The sequence below is a fragment of the Engystomops pustulosus genome, chromosome 5 (genome assembly GCF_040894005.1).
Source record: "Engystomops pustulosus chromosome 5, aEngPut4.maternal, whole genome shotgun sequence".
NCBI classification, from domain to species: Eukaryota; Metazoa; Chordata; class Amphibia; order Anura; family Leptodactylidae; genus Engystomops; species Engystomops pustulosus.
The window spans coordinates 151,832,232-151,850,227 of NC_092415.1; the positions used below are offsets into that span (position 1 = coordinate 151,832,232).

A 17,996-nucleotide genomic window follows, 5' to 3' on the forward strand; every position below is an offset into this window, starting at 1 on the left:
ATATACGGTAATCAGAGCTGTGTGATATAAGGAGCCGCACCTGAGTGACCATGGACAGATTTCTGTCCACTGGAAGTAAACTTAAAAGCTTTCTATAGAGTGACAACAATCAGATCGAGAAAGCCGTGAGGAATCGATACAGAAAGTATATTGGAAAATTGTATAACTTTCCTTGTAAAAACATTAACTCTTATTTGCTGAAATGGGAATACCCTTTTAAGGAAGCAGAGTTTTTTTCGTTCATTTTTTGCTATCCGCCTTTTTCATAGAGTGTACAGTGCTGTATGAGGGCTTTTGCGTAACAAATTTTACTATTCATTGACGTTATCTATTGTTTCCCGCCGTGTACGGCAAAGCCGGAAAAAGAATTCCAAATCTGGTGAAATTGGCAAAAAAAAAAATCACATTTGTGTCAATTTCTTGTGGGCTCAGTTTTACGACTTTCACTGTACAGTCCAAATAACACCTCTGCTTTATTCTTTGGTCCGGAACAATCACAAGGATACCAAATTTATATAGTTTTTATTATGTTTTAATACATTTTCAAAAATTAAACGAATGTGTATGAAAAAAAACTTGCTTCACCAACTTCTGACACTAATAACTTTTTCATAGTTGGTGTATGGCTTTGTATGACTTCAATGCTACCATTTTGAGGACTGTACAACCTTTTGATCACTTTTTATTACATTTTTTCTGGGATGTAAAATAGTGTAAAAGCAGCATTTCTGACATTTGGGCACTATTTTCCATTATGGGATTCACTGCCAACAAACGTTTTTATAGTTTGACAGATCGGGCATTTTTATTATTTTTAAACTTTTTTTTTTACTATTTCTTAGACCCTCTAGGGTACTTCTCCTGCCATATACTGCAACACTAATGTATACTACTGCATTTTTACACCGGCTCGTTGTAAGGAAACTGTAAACAGAACTGCGAGACCCGAGGCTGTCAGGGCAACCACTCGACGCTCAAAAATGACGTCCCTGTCTTTTAATGGCCACCAGTGGCAACGGAAGGGTTAATACCTGCAATTGGTGCTAGCAATATGCAGAAAACTCCGCCTCTGTATGAATACATTAGCCCTATATAGGGAATAGGTGTCTCCTCAAGCAATGTGGAGGCATTGGGGCACATTTACTAAAGCTTTTAAATTGTGTCACAAGCCCTTACACATAGATGCACGACTAAAAAGATGACCTGAGCGGGGAAGCGCCAGAAATAGGAAATCGGGTGCACAATCTTAGTGAATCGCAGCACAATGGACTTTCTATGAACTCCGGTGACCGGGTAAGTAAATGTGCCCCACTGTTCCTAAATGTGAGCTGCTAGACAGTACTGAATTATTAAGTGCCTGCCATTATGGAGTAACACTGGTTTCTCCCCAATTCTCCTACAAAAAAATACAAAATAACAGTATAGAATGGTGTATGATTTGCTATTATACATTAGTACGTTATAAATCCCATGAGGGGCAAATTGTTTAGTACATAGTGTTCCGGCATTTGTTACAAACGGAGACAGACTTAATGATACATAAACTATGAGAGGCACGGTCTTGCATATCACTTGTTCCGTAGTTGCCAACAAACAGTTACAGGACAGTACAGGTTAACAAGAGCACATTACATTACATAAGGTGAAACAATTACAGTACAAAATACAATAGTGACAATAACAAATAGATACAAGCTAGACGGACATGCATAGGGGGTACTACAGATGGACTGACAGTGTGGAGCTAACAATGATTGGGGTGAAACAGTGGTGTTCTGCTATTGCTTTAGCAGAAGAGAAACTGCCCATAGCTCCAAGTACTGGAGTGGCAGTGCTCCTCCTGACTTGCGGTAAGACACTGGTTGTGATCATTAAAGGGGTATTCCCATTTCAGTAAATTAATGTTATTGTTTTTATTATAAAAAATTATACAAATTGCCAATATACTTTCTGTATCCATTCCTCATGGTTTTCTAGATCTCTGCTTGCTGTCATTCTAAAGAAAGTTTCTATGTTTACTTCCAGGGAACAGAAATCTGACCATGGTCACACAGGTGTACTGCTCGTTAGTATCACAGAGAGTAATCAGAGCTATGTGATATAACGAGCCATGCACCTGTGTGACCATGGTCAGATTTCTGTCCACTGGAAGTAAGCTTTCTATGGAACAACAGCAAGCAGAGATCTAGAAAACTGTGAGGAATTGATACAGAAAGTATATTGAAAAGTTGTATAACTTTTTATAAGACAAACAATATCATTAATTTGCTGAAATGGGAATACCCCTTTAACATTTGATGCCATAACTGGTGCTCTTGGCTGCCAGGTTATGAAAGCAGAAAAATCTTAGTGTATCATAATATTGATGCGGGAGGCTTATTTCCTCAAGCAGAGGCACCAAGATACATAATATCCACAGATTCTATGAAACATTTTGCCCTAGATTCTTGGAGAGAAAGTTATCATTTTAAGTAGGTCTTTGTTGGTCTGCTGGCCACCAGCTTTATCATTATGGCTTACTCACTTTAATAAATCTGGAAGCAGTGTTGTTCTTTTTTTTTTTTTTTTAAACTTTAATTTTTATTAAAATTTTATATTTTCAATCTTTACAACGAGGAATTCTTTTTTTTAATAATTTTGTTTTTATTGGTTACCGGAATAAAAGAAGAAAACAGGAACGATAATATGCATGAAACAAATAGAAAACAGTCAAACAGTAGGTGTACATGAATCATAAAAAGCAGTATTCTTCTATGAAGAGGATTTGCAACTTTTATGTAACTCTCTAAAAGTCAAATTTTTTTTTTTTTAAACGCATTGTGCTGGCTAGTGGTCGTTATGATAAACTGGCATAAAATGCCCCATGCAACTTGCTGGCGTGGAAAACTCTCAAAAACAGTGATGCTTTTTGACACCAAGGAGATGATGGAAAATGTATTGCAAATGTCCCCTTTTAAATATTTTAATCCCTTTATGATGTTTACACAATAAAGATAATTTTTTACCCCTTGATGCTGTTTTTGCTGCTATCACTCAGTGATGGTCACTGTAAGATTCAGCAGTGTGAGCTGGCATTAACTGAGCAGGCTCCACATGATTCCTCTGTGCTAGGAGCTGCCGTGTGCTTAGATTATCATGGTACAGGGTCTAGCTACACTTTCATTTAGCTTTGGAAGATTCTACTAATATCTGACAGATAGATAAGAGTCATGAGACAAACTGAGCTCTGCTACCTCACCTATAAATCACACAGTCAGCCTGCTATACCCCCTCCCCTCAAATGAAAGCTTAACTTTCATGTCATGTCTGTTTGTAGAGCTGGTGTCTTATAGAAGTGCCTTTGTAGCACACTTTGCCTGCTGCAGTACAAGAGATGCTATTTATGCCAGAGAAATCTTCCAGACCATAATGAGACAGGTTGGAATTATATCTGTGAAATGCCCCTTTAACTGGGTCATAACTTGGAGAATGCAGAGAATCCATTTGCACTTGGGCCCAGAAGCCATCCAGGGTTTACAAGGTCTATCTTCCCCATATGAAAGGTCTAGAACTATAAGTAAATTCATTATAGTTAGGAGTTTTGTAGATATTTCGCATAAGGACTTAGCAGCTTTATGTTCACTGAAATCACTCTGTTTACTGAAATCACTAGTTGTTTGAGTAGAGCTGTTCACACGGATTACATTTAATTGATATAGCATATTCATTAGCTCTGTACATAAAGTATATCAATCCTTGTCTTTTAACCTCTAACTTCAAGAAAAAGTAAGAATTCAGCAATAGGCCTGGCAAGTATAATTTATTTGATTGATGCTGTACTGGAGATCCTCCGTTATCCTCTATTAAGGTAGTTGTCTAAAGAAGACAATCCCTGCACAAAAGGCGGCAGCTGGGGAAGATTTCTGCTCTCCATGAATTATAAATCCATTCAGTTATTTATTTTTATGTCTGCCTGACCATAGCTTCTCCAGCTCCCAAATCAAACAAAAATAAAAAGACCATTGTTTAGGATACTATAAAAGCTTTCCAGACAAACCTTACCAATTTCGGGATCTTTCATTTTACAAATAAATGTTTTCTACAGTTTTCTACAAAGTGTGCATCTACTTTCTACGTCACCCAGCAAAATCCCTTTAAACAATGTCACAATGAATGACACCCAGAAAGTAAACAGAAATGTAGAAGAAAACAGGTGAAACAGCATATACAGTATATGAGGGGGGTGGAGGACAGTAGGCCAGAATATGAAGGGGATGTGATAGGAAGACAGAAAGCTAGGGCAATATAAGTGTGTGGTGCTATAGAAAGGTGGGATAAAATGAAGAGGGAGTATTATATGAGTACATGGGGGGGGGGGGGCATAAGAAGGGGCATTACACTATGTGGGGAGCCTTTAAGGTTAATTGTGCCGCAATTCACTAAGATCGTGCGCCCCATATCGTGGATGTCGCTTCCCCGCTCAGGTCCGCCGGAGTTCACCTCTTCTTCCTGGTGTATGTAAGTGCATTGTCTTACGACACAATTTGAAAGTTAATTCTTGTGCTCAGTCCGAATCAGTTGGATCGTCCAATGGCACGACCCCGATTTCTGTTGCATGAAAGCCAGCATAGCTGCACCAAAATCTGATCGCGTGCAACATAATCCCCTGTTAAATACCTGTCACAGCCGCGCAAAACTTTGGAAAGTTCGACGAAAGTGCATCCGCTGACCCCAAGTAAATAAGCCCCATTGTACCAAGAGGTGTGTGAGTGAATGGTTTTAGCAGAGCTGTGTGCCCTGTGCTTGCATGTGACAGGGACGTTTTTATTGGTGTAAAATATATTTTCTTGGATAACTAAATGTGGGGTCCAGCTTATAGTAAGATGCTTCTTAAAGTCTGAAAAGTATGGTATGCCTATTACATATATAGAAAGTTAGTTCGCCAACAAGAAGGGGGTTTTAAGAAACATCTATTGGGATTCAAGTATTTGATTTCGAGAGCATCAGGCATAGCTTACAAATCTAATCCGTGACCACCTTAGATCATGAGACTACTAAGTGGAACTGGAAACTGATGCATGTTAAGAATACTTTCTTAATTCCTGGATAACCCCGTTAAATGTTCAGTGTCCCGGATTTTACCCCATTAAAGTTATGTTTGCGTGGGTTTCCTCCGGGTCCACTGGTTTCCTCCCACACTTCAAAACATACTGGTAAATTGATTAGATTTTAAGCCCCATTGGGGACAAGGACAAATTTGGCAAGCTCTGTGTAACCTGAGTGCACTATATAAATAAAGAATTATTATTATTTACTAGCACCATGATTAATTGCTCAGGTTGGATTGCAATTTGAGTCCACAAACTTTGACTGTGAAATCTATATGTAATGCAATCATTTTCTATATAATACATACAGGCAGTCCCTGTACATACAAGGTAGTTTCTGTAGGATTGTTCTTAAGTTGAATTTGTATGTAAGTCAGAACTGTATATTTTATAATTGTAACCCAAGTCAAAATTATTTTTGCTCTCTGTGACAATTGTATTTTAAAAATGCTAGGTTGTCATAAGAACCAGGATTAACAATAAATCTTCATTACATACACCTTTTATAACTGTTAAAGGGATTGCTGTGGCCTAGGACTAATCTATAGTAAATCAGGTCTGTTTGTAACTAGGGGTCGTCTATAAGTTGGGTGTTCTTAAATAGGGGACCATCTGTATATGAAAACTGACAGAAAACCTTCTGAAAACTAAGACATTTCAAAAAGAACTCTCAAGAAATACAGTTTAGATACATAAGAAGCAGCTAGTGGAAAGTGGACAGAAAAATGTCCATACTTTTACAACATTTGACAATGGTTTATAAGCAAATAGGAAAAGTCGAGGTTTAACGCAGAGGTGATAGAAAAGTCCCATATCAAATCTTTAAGGGAATTTGTATGACGCATGGCAGGCTTCAGCTGCAGTTCTTTAGTTAGATAAGCTATATCTGCTAAGATGAAAAGCTTTAATGTAGGATTAAAATGTTGTAAATAAATGTTGATCTTAGATGTCCTAAACAAGCATGCAAACACAGCAGCAAAACAGCTAGTGAGCACAAAAATAGATGCTGTTTCAATATCGCCTCAGGGAACAGAATATATTAAATAACAATAATTTTCTAAAAAGCTGATGGAGTTAAAACAGCCCTGACAAACACATTGCTTCTAAAAGATTACTACAAATAAAATGATGATCCACTTATTTGTTAACCACTTGCTGAAAAAAAAAAATACAAAAAAACAACAACATTGCTCATTTGATATATATACATGACATGCATATGAAAATGCTCTGACCACCAAATTACCTTTACATCAGATGCAGTATATGGAATCTGATTTCAATAGCAATTTCATGCCAAATTCTAAAGCAAACCTGTAACCAGGAATGGCATTTTTAGCTGATCACAGGTTCCAATAGCCTGTGCTATGCTGATTTTAAAAAAGCATTTTTCAGCATTCTGAATCATTTCAAGTTTATGTGACATTACCTGGCTCACTACCAGCAGCGTGTCGAGAGTCCCAGGAGAGGGGCAGCTGCAGCCTGTGTCTACTCATGCATTCTTCCTCTACTCCATACAATCACACTCTGTCTCCTGCCTGCTCAATGCACATGACAGGGAGTGGAGAAGGAGCTCATAAGTGTGGAGAAGAGGAGACTCACACAGGCACACACAGGCTGCAGCTGCCCCCCTTTCTCCAGGGACTCACCACATGCTGCGAGGTAATATAAATTAAATTCATATAAACTGCTGAAATGATTTGGAATACTTTTTTTAAAATTAGATTGTATAGGCTATTGGAACTGGTAAGCAGCTAAAATAGTATGGTGATTACAAAGAAAGTAGGATTCAAAGACGCGCTTCTCAAACAGACAACTTCTTTATTTCAAAGGAGCGAGATAGGATAGGGTAACATCAACATCAGCAGCTAAAATGACATTCCTGGTGACACTTTGCTTTAACCCCTTACCGACATTGGATGTAGTACTACGTCACAGGCGGCAAGGACTTGCCTCATGTTGACGTAGTACTACGTCCAGCTTCTGGCACCATCTGCCATACGGCGCCGATGCCAGAAGCTGCGGGTGTCGGCTTTATATTATAGGCGGCACCCGCCGCTAACACCCATGATCGCAGTTTCCTCTGATCGCCGGCGTTAACCCCTTACAAGGAGTCTCTATGCTGCTTGATCAGTCCCCTCCCCCCCCCCACTGCGGCGCTTACCGGGGGGGGGGGGGGCTGATCAAGCCCTGGCTCCGTTTGCAGCCCCGGGGTCTGCCAGTGCACGATCCTTACCCGGGAGGCGGGTCCGTCTGTAACACACTGAACATGCGCAGTGAACACAGTAAAAACAAAACCTGAAAAACTTCCCAAAAATTTACATTTTTCATAAAATCCATTCACAACAATGATCCAAAAAGTGATTAAAAAAAGTTATGTCTCTGAAAACATGGCTATACGAAAAAAATTGAGATTTACTCTATAATAAGGTTTTCTTCAGTAAAATTATAAAAATATATAAAAAATCTATATAAATGAGCTATCAGCGTAATTGGATATAATATCGTAGATAATATGTTTTGTCCAAATTGCCAAAAAAATAGCCAACCGTACAGTAGTACACAACAGTTTACTACCACATACGGGGTATTGTTACACTCAAGAGAAATTGGATATCAAACTTTGTGGAGCGTTTTGGTATTTTATCCACTGAAAATTTGTACATTTTTTGAAAAACACATTCATTTAGCCAAAAAAATGTAAAATTGAAGACAACCCTGTAAAACAATTAAAGGGTTAACAAACCCTTGTGTTTTTTATGAAAATGTGAAAAATTTTACCTAAAGTTCAAAGCATTTTAATATCTTACTAAAATAAGAGTATGCAAAGAAAAAAAAAATGTCCACATTAACCAGACATTCGGTTAATAGTAGTTATCAAGTTTTTTTGCTGTTATGAATATTTGTGGAAAAAGTAGAACATTTTGAATTTCGAAAATCAAGAGTTTTTGTAAAAGGCCCACTGACTTCAATGTACGGAAGGTTACGTTCTATTACGCTTCTGCTGTTAAAAAAAAGCCAATAAAAGACGGAAGCACATTTTTTCTGCTATTGAATAACAGTAAGGGGAACAGAACCTGCTGAATGCAGATGTGAACTTAGATTTACAAAGTTGTGAAGTACAAGTCAAATGACTGCCAATTTGCTAAAAGTACATGATGACATATACAGAATTTGATAGTTTTGACTGGCATTTTGACATGGGAAATTAAGCATAACTCAATCAACACAGACATATGTCTATATGTGTTACAAATAAAATTTATATTTTATAGTTCACATGACTCAACATGTACAGCAGTGAGTGTAATGCCAGTTTGTGCACAATTGTTAACCTCAGCTGCATCACTGGTCCAAAAGTTATTTTTATTTTGACAGTGTATATAAGTCATGCTACATAGAGACAACTTTATTTCTTTTCTTGGCATGTTTTCAGAGGAAATTGTCCCTTTGTACACCTGGACAGGAATAGACCACACACATGCATATAAATCATTGTATATGACTAATAACATTAGCAATACTAGATAAAACAAAGAAAGATCAAACAATCAGTTTATCACTTCAAACAAACTATATACACTGCATCATCAATCCCCAGTCCACAAAACATTTTCTAAGCAGAGACTTTCATCTCTGTATTTACCTTTTAATGCCCATTGAATCTTTTGTAGTGAAGCCAAAGCGCGGAGAGTGGGTGTGGCTCGTTTAATTAGCGACACATAAAAAGTCAATGTACCTTCAACCAATTTGTTCAGAAGTCAAATAACCAAGTGTATTTTCAATACTGAATAAAACATTCCCATTATAGTAAAATGAAGACTATTAAAATATAATTGGCCTTTAAACCTGAGATTTCTGTTGTGCTATCTGCTCAATGTAAGGGAGTTTTATTTTCTTTTAATTCCTTGATTGATGTGCATTGCGCTGGCATCTATCCAAAGGAAAACACTTTTTGCATCTCCTGACCAAACCATATAGTAGATTGATGTTTATCAAATATGCAGATTTTGGTGAAAGCAGCCAACAATCTAGTGTGTAAAGGGGTATCTCTACTTTCCCCCAATATGAAGAATATGGCTGTTTTTAACTTTCATGATACTTTTGTCTGTTTTTATACTTTTGTGTCCGGCCATGCTTTAGCTCCCTTAGGGTGCGGGCGGCGCCTCTCACTCCTTCTGAAAGAACAGGGTGCTTCCCAGCTAGGCTGTCACTGTCTCTCAGTCTGCACCACCCATCATATAGTCCAGCATGCCCTACTCTCCGCGCAAAGGTTCCTAGCTTGCTAGTCCTGTTGCATGGTATTCTGTTTCTGTGTGCTACCGTGTGTGGCCCCTGGCTTCCAGATCTGATTTGACCTGCGCTCCCTGGTATACGACCCCGGCTTGTTTCTTGAACCTGTGCCGCCTGCCACGACCCTCTGCCTGTCCCTGGATTTTTATTGAACGCTGCCTGCCTTGACTACAGACTGTTACTGACTACCTGCCTTGGCTGACCCCTTGGTACCGCGTACCAGAGCCTCTGTGCCTGCTGGGCCAACTGCTATCTATACTGGGACCACCACAAGAAGTAGCGCCTTGTGATCTCTCCGCTGCAAAGTCCAGATGCCTGTATAAGTGTAAAAGGGTAAATACTGGAGAGGGCCAGGGATAACGCTCTTATAGTATTCCCTAAAGTGAAACCAGTTAGAAAGCACAGTGGGTTCACAACCTGCTGCTTGTTATAGTTTGCTCGGGCCATGGACCCTACTGGCCAAGCCAAGACACCTGTGCAAGCTTTTCTGGTGGACATGCATGAAATATTGTTACACACTTGGACTCTGCATCTACTCCTTTAGTACCACAGGTCCCAGCCAGCGTCTGTCAGTCCTGATGTCCAGCTTTCTCTCCCACCTAGTTATGATGGAAGTGCCAAAGCCTGTCATGGATTCCTGATCCAGTGTCTAATCCATTTTGAGCTGCATGCTCATCTGTTTCCTACTGTGCGTTCTAAGGTAGCATTCATTGTTTCTTTGCTTTCTAGAGAAGCTATATCCTGGGCTGCTCCTCTCTGGGAGCAAGGCAGTCCTGAAACAGCAAGGACAGTTTTTGAGGAACTAGGGAAATTTTCATCTGCACCGTGTGCCCTGCTTCGCCTTCACTAGGACAGACTGTTGGATAATAAGCCATTCAGTTCCGGATACTTGCTGCAGAAGTAACCTGGAATAATGATGTTGTTGTTGCTGCTTTCTGGGAAGGTCTTTCTTCACATATCAAAGATGATCTGGCAGGAAGAGATGTGTCAACCTTCTTGGCTGACCTTATTGCTTTGGCTACATGTATTGACATTTTAATTCACCACCATAGAAGACCATGCAACTTAAAAGGGCTAAACTTACTGAGCAGGAACGTCTACACAGACGCACCGAGAATTTGTGTCTGTACTGCGGAAAGAGTGCACACTATTCTGATTTATCACCTTAAAAAACAAGTATCCCTTGCCTCTTATCTCCTAACGCTAATAGGATCCATGGAGCTAAAGTCTTCTCTAAGTTGGATCTCCAAAGGCCCTACAACTTGATCTATATCTGTGAAGGTAAGGAGTGGAAGGCAGCAATCAACACCTGAAAGGGGCAATACGAGTTTGTGAACAACATCTCCCGAGACTTGTTGAATATCTGCGTGGTGGTGTATTTCGACGACATCCTAATCTACTCTCCTGATTTGATGATGCATCTGAGTTATGTTCCCCTAGTTGTGTCACAATAAATAATCTTTATGCCAAATTAGAGAAATGCCTGTTTGAGAAAACCTCACTGACATTTCTTGATTATATTGTGTCTGACAAGGGTCTTTTAATGGACTCAGAAAAAGTAAAAGCCGTTCTAGATTGGCCTGGTCCTATGGGTCTCTCTGCTATCCAAGGTTCTTTGGGATTTGAGAACTTCTATAGGCAATTTATCCCAAACCTCTACCTGCCCCTATTTCTGCTCTCACCAATGCAAGGTGAATGCAAAGAATTGGACTCCTGGAGCTGAGTCAGCATTTTCTGCGCTGTAAAGGTAATTTATCTCAACCTCTGTTCTTCATCATCCTGACGGGACACGCAAATGCTTCTTGGAGGTTGACGTCTCCTCCATCAGAGCTTGAGCTCTTCTGTACCAAAAGAATGCTAAGAGAAAATCCCTAACCTGTGGCTTCTTCTCCAAGCTCTTCTCCTCAGCACAAAAGAAACTATTCCATTGGAGATTGTGAACTTTTGACCACCAATTTGTCACTGGAAGAGTGGAGACATCTGTTGGCCCAATAATTATTTATACTGACCACAAAAATCTCATCTACTTACAGTCTGGACAGCGCTTGAATCTGCATCAAGCTAGATGGTCACTGTTTTTTGCCAGGTTTAATTTTGAGCTCCACATATGTCCTGCTGATAAAAACACCAAACCGGATGCGCTTTCTAGATCTTTTGAAACTAGTGACCCTCAGCATATCATCAATCATTGGGGACAGGGACTGATTTGGCAAGCTCTGTGTAATCTGTGTGCGCTATATAAAGGAATTATTGTTATTATTATTAATCCTTCTAGAATTGTCTTTGTAGCTCCTCTTCAGGTTAAAGAAATCCTATCTGGAAAGACTTATGTTCAGAAGAACCTTTCCTGGGGACATAATTCCAAGTTTCCTGGTCACTCTGGAATTCGTAATACTTTGGACTTCATTTCTCATCAGTAATAGTAGCCTACACTTCCGAAAGATGTGGGTGAAAATGTTTCTGCGTGTTCTACATGTGCCCACAACAAACCTGCTCATTCAAAACCCCAGTTCCCCCACCAGTTCCTGATAGGCCTTGGCAGCATATCTCCATGGATTTCATCACTGACCTGCCTTCTTCAGCTGGTTGTACTATTATCTGGATTGTTGTGGATCGCTTCTCCGAAATGGCACACTTTACTCTTCTGTCTGGCCTCCCCTCTGCTTCTTGGTTGGCAACTCTGTTCATTCAGCACATATTTCACCTGCACAGACTTCCCCTGACGTGCCATCCAGTTCACATCCAAATTCTGGAGAGCGCTGTGTAGACTTCTGGGAGTGAAATTAGATTTCTCCTCTGCACACCAACACCAATCCAACTTGAACGTGTCAATCAGATCCTTGACGGATATCTCCAACACTTTGTCTGTACTAGGAAACTCTGAAGTTCCTGTAGCTAGTGAGGCTTACGGTTCGTTCATACAGTTCTGACAGAAAACAAAGGTCATCTTAAAGGCGATTGCATAAATTGCATAAAGAAGTATGCTGACAGAAATCAAAGGCGACCGCTGTAACACTGGTGACAGGTTCATGCTAAATCCCTTCCCTTTCCACATTATAAAAGACCAGTGGGTTTAAGGGCAAGTTAATCTTCCAATGAGGATGGATGTGATTTCTGATCAAGTTCCAGAATGCTTGCAAGTGCTCACATTGGCAGAGGTAATGCCAGAGGTTAGTGCAAAGCATTTTGGGCATTCAATCGATCTGAGCATTTAGAGGGCGCCCTGGGAAGATTGAATCTGAAATAAGCGTAATGGAAAATCCTAAAATAAGTCTCCCTCCATTTTCCACTCAATACACATCTTCAGATTTTAGCCCACTCTTTCATAATTCTTCCTGTTTTGAAATTTACAGACCCAGAAACCCACTTTGACTGCAGTCCTTCAAGGAGTTGTGAAAGAGGTTTCAGTAGCCTCCCCAGTTATATCTCCTACTCTTATCCTAAGGAAGATATGCAATTGGCTGTATGTGAATGCAACCTGTCAGTGAATATTTATTTTGGAGCTCCTGCTCCATAAGCCACCTTGGTTAAAAATCAAACAAAAATCTGTAAAATTGGCAAAGATTAAAGTTCAGTAGGAGATGAGTGTGATAGGGATTTTTATGCAGGGCCCCAACAGCCCTCTTGACTTTTGTAAGGTGAGTCCTAATTAACCATTTCATGGTTGTCCTGGTACCAGGAACTTAACCCCTAGGCGCACCAGGACGTTATAGTACGTCCCCGGGGCTAGATGCTTAGCGCACGGGGACCTTCTATAACGTCCTGCTTCTGGCGCCGGCTCACGAACGGAGCCGGTACCAGAAGCAGCGGCTGTCAGCTGTCTAGTACAGCTGACAGCCTGCGCTAACACCCGCGATCGGAGCCGGCTCCGATCGCGGGTGTTAACCCCTTACACGCCGCGGTCAAACATGACCGCGGCGTGTAAGGGTGTTTGCGCTGTGGATCGGATCCCCCTTGCCGCTTACCGGGGGATCCGATCCACTTCTGGGCAGCTCCGAGGACTGGCATGTGCCCCGGAGCTGCCCGGTCTCCATGGCAGCCAGACCCCTTCCGGGTCTGACTGTAAACTGTCTGAGCATGCGCAAGCTTGCTCAGACAGTTTACACTGCTCTACAATAAAATAGTATTGTAGAGCAGTGTATTGAACTTAAACCAGTGATCAGAGCATCACTGGTTCAAGTTCAAGTATGTATAAGTAAAAATATGCAAAAACACTAAACACTACACATTATAATAAATAAAAAATAAATACATAAAAATATAAGCCCCTAAAATGTCACTTTCCCATAAAAACACTTAATAAAGTATAAAAAACACAAAAACACAAAAAACCCTGCATATTTGGTATTGCCACGTCCGTAACAATCTGTATAATAAAACAGAATCATTACTGGACCCGCACGGTACACGCCGTAGAAAAAAAAACGCAAAAACGTTCCAAAAAAAGATAATTTTTAATTAATATCCTATAAAAAAATGCTCTAAAAAGTCATTTAAAAAATGTTATGCACTCCAAAATAAGCCCACTAAAAAGAACAACTCTTCTCGCAAAAAATAAGCCCCTAACCAGATTTGTCAGCCGAAAAATAAAAAAGTTATGCATATGAAAAGATGGTGATGCTAAAATGAACAAGATATTCTCCAAATTGGTTTTTATTCAGTACAATTGAATAAAATACACAAAACCCCCACATATTTGGTATCCCTGCGTCCGTAACAATCTGTATAATAAAACAAAATCGTTATTAGATCCGCAAAGTGAACCCCGTAAAAAACAAAACAAAAAAAAGCTCCAGAAAAAAGATCATTTTCAATTAATACCCTATAAAAATGCTCTAAAAAGGGATTTAAAAAATGTTATGCACTCTAAAATAAGACCACTAAAAAGATCAATCCTTCTCGCAAAAAATAAGCCCTTAAACAGATTTGTGAGGCGAAAAATAAAAAAGTTATGCATATGAAAGACGGTGATGCTAAAATTAACAACATTTTTGCCAAATTACTTTTTATTCAGTAAAAATGGGAAAAAATAAAAAATCTATATAAATGAGGTCTTTTTGTAATCGTGGCGACCCATAGAATAAAAATAATATACTATTTTTATGGTATGGTAAACAGCCAAAAAAAAAAAACCCATAAAAATCTTCCTGAAAAGTGATGATTTTCATTTCCTCCACCAACAAAGAGTTAATAAAATCTCACCAATTAGCCTATAGATTCCCCCAAATTACGTACCAGAAAAGTGCATCTCATGTGGCAAAAGAAATAAGCCCCTATAGGTCCACAATAAAAAAAAGAAAAAAATTATAGCCTGTACAATGTGACATAGCAAATCTGATTTGGATGGCGCCTCCTTCCCTTCTATGCCCGGCCGTGCGCCCATACAGCAGGTTACCAGCACATATGGGGTATCCGTGTACTCGGGAGAGATTGGGTAACAAATTTTGTGGAGCCTTTATTCATTTAATCCATTGTAAATGTTTAATTTTCCACCCAAAATGGGTGTATTGTGAAAAAATATTACAATTTGGAGACTGCACCTCCATTTTGTTTTAACCCCTATAAAACACGTAAAGCGTTAACAAACTTCTTAAAAGTGGTTTTTCATACGTTGAGGTGTGTAGTTTCCACAATGGGGTAATTTACGAGTCTCACTATTATTTAGGCCTCTCAGTGTCAATTAGAAGTTGAGCAGGTCCATCTAAATACAGGTTTTGGTGATTTTACAAAAAATGTGAAAAATGATACCTAAATTCTGAGCCTCAGAGCATTCTAGTAAAATATGTGGAATCTTAAAAAACCATGCCAGCATAAAGCAGACACTTGGGAAATGTAAGTTATGAATTTATTTGGGAGCTATGACTATCTGCATCAAAAGTAGAGAATTTAGAACGTTGAAAATAAAGAATTTTTCCAAATTTTTTCCAAATTTTGTTTTTTTTCATAACTAAACACAAAAGATTTCATCCAAATTTTTAAACTAATTTGAAGTACAATGTGTCACGAGAAAACAATCTCAAAATCCCCTGGATATCTCATAGCGTTCCAAAACTATAACCACTTATAGTGACACAGGTCAGATTTGAAGAATGGGGCCGCGTCCTTAAGGCCAAAAGAGGCTGCGTCCCGTAGGGGTTAAACATAAAACCAAAACACGTCAGTCTCTTAGTGTATCTTCTCCCGTTTAATCTCAAATCAAATGCATAATATCACAGACAGAAGAGTAGGCATGAATAGTATACTGTAAAGTTATTGGTCATCAGCACATTCTGGGAAAAAAAATTAATTAATTGAGCTCAGTTCTCAGAGACCTTGTACACAGATATTGTTTATACTAATTTCCTGAAAAGAAGACGATAAGCGGACACCAGAATCATAATATAATGTAGCATCAAGGACAGACTGGCTTCTCATTAAATGTCAAAGGGTATTAGCTGACAGGCAAGCAAACAGGTTACATAAAATGAAGTTTGAATCATGACATTAACTTGACAATGGTCAGGGAACATGGCCGCTGTATCTAAGATGTCGGACAATAGTCAAGATGGCGTCCGAAACCAGTGCGAGCTCCTTAACAAGTGCAATCCGGGGGTGAATCAAGCACTGCCTTTTTACTTCCTTATAGGTTTGTGGCCACCTAAATAGCAAAAGGCAGTAGAGCCAGTTCCATTCACAAATTTATTGAAATTTAGCTGAGGCTCCAATTCATTGTGTAGATGTGGTCCACTCACCCCTCCTGCTGTTCCTAACGGTTTCAGTCATATAAAAAATATGTTTACAAAAATATATACTTTTAAAAAGGGCTCCATAGGAACAACAAAACCCCATTAAGTTCATAGAAAAACCCTCAGCATAAAACCGAATCCTAATGGGTCCGCTCATCACTAATCAGGACTATTTGAAGGATTCAGGGAAAACTTCCTGGGAACCAGGGCAATGGTTTGGGAAAATTAAAATTGCATACTTATTCCTGGTCCCAACCTGCCAATTCACTGACACTCTCAAGCTGGGCCCTTAATGGCCACAGCAAGTGTCTATGCTGTGAAACAGGTGTTGCCACTAGGCCCCACTCAAGGGCCACAGCTAGCCCCATAATTAGTGACACTGCCACCCCAACCAGGAGTATTGCCGAATAGAGTGGTATGATGCTGGCACCAGGAGCTAGAGCAAGGTGTCTATGGTATATTTTGTTTCTTACCCCTGCCTCAGCCCCAGGGAGTTGGTTTAGGTATGGGCAAAATAGGTCTTTAAGAGATTACGTAATCACTGACTAACGCAAGTGACATGTAACGTAGCTTCAACATGTTGTAGACAAGACAAGTCAAAGTATATGCAGGAAATGTTGGCTGCCCTCACACTGTGTCCCCATAAATTTCTAGAATAAAACCTTCAAAAGGATCCTTAGAATCCATCTAAATTCTGACACATTTCCAGCATGCGTAAGGCGAGAGTATCTGTTCCTGAATTGGCTATGTGAATCTATTAACTGTATTTTCTTTTTATCTATTCCTATCTATATATCCATACATCCGCATATCTATCAATCAATATCATAAATGGTATGAGTACTACTGAAAAAGCAAAATTTAAAGCAGAGTGTGAATTTATGGGAGCAAATGTTCCTCTTTATGAACCTACTGTGAATGGTTACAGTTGAGAAGTATTAAAAATGCAGTTTTACATCCCTATCATCATGTTTCAATTTCAAAGTCTACTGGGACATTAGGATTCTTACTGACATGGGAAAATACTATGTGCGTAGCCTGATAAGAACTGTCATTTTACATTTAAGTGAATGCAGTTTTTCCTTCCCAACATCTGAGTATTAATAAGTAGATTTGGTGTCCTGAGACACTACATTTATACAACAGGAATGCTAAAACTGGATTAATAGTAAAGAAGTACTATGCTCATAATTCAGTATTTTAAACCAAACAGTCAAAATTGCATGAAACAAAAGCTTACTTAATAAATTAAGTGGTACTGTTTTATATGGCTTTATTCTATGGAATAATGAAGAGCTGCCATGTTTTCCTATAAGTGTCAGAATTTACATTAGAAAAACAAAGCTATTTTCCTAACCGGGTCTATATCCTTAAACAAATTTTTGTTGAGCTTTCCAGAATACATTTCCAACGTTTAAACAAAACCAATTGATTGCATATAACCCATTAAGAAACCATTTGTATACTGATTTGAGGGGAAGAAGTGTTCGGGATCTTTTGGTCAGAGTATAGATGCCAAAGTTGTATTATTTTTGTTAGGTATTACTACAGAAAAAAACCCATCAAAGTCTTATACGGAAATTTTTTTTTCATATTTCCATTGTTAAAACCTTGACAATTGCTACCTATGAATAACACAGGAAAAAACAAAAATACAAGTTACAATTACAGCTCGCCAAGTAGTAGACTGCTTGTTGAAGGTGCACAGGAGAGGGAGAGGAAACCGGGTATCTTCCAGAGTGGCAAATCCAGAGAAAAAGGCATTTCTCCAGCACTCAAAAAATGAATAAAATCCAATAAACTTTTATACTCTATTAAAAGTACATGACAAACATGGGATACGTGTAAAAAGACCATTGCGTTTCAAACTACACAAATCTTAAGTTCTTCT

At 39.1% G+C, this 17,996-nt stretch overlaps 1 protein-coding gene across 4 annotated transcripts in view; it reads right to left on the bottom strand.

Moving 5' to 3' along the window:
• ULK4 (unc-51 like kinase 4) overlaps positions 1-17,996 on the bottom strand; it is a 488,957-nt gene that overhangs the window by 176,084 nt on the left and 294,877 nt on the right. The window lies entirely within an intron of this gene.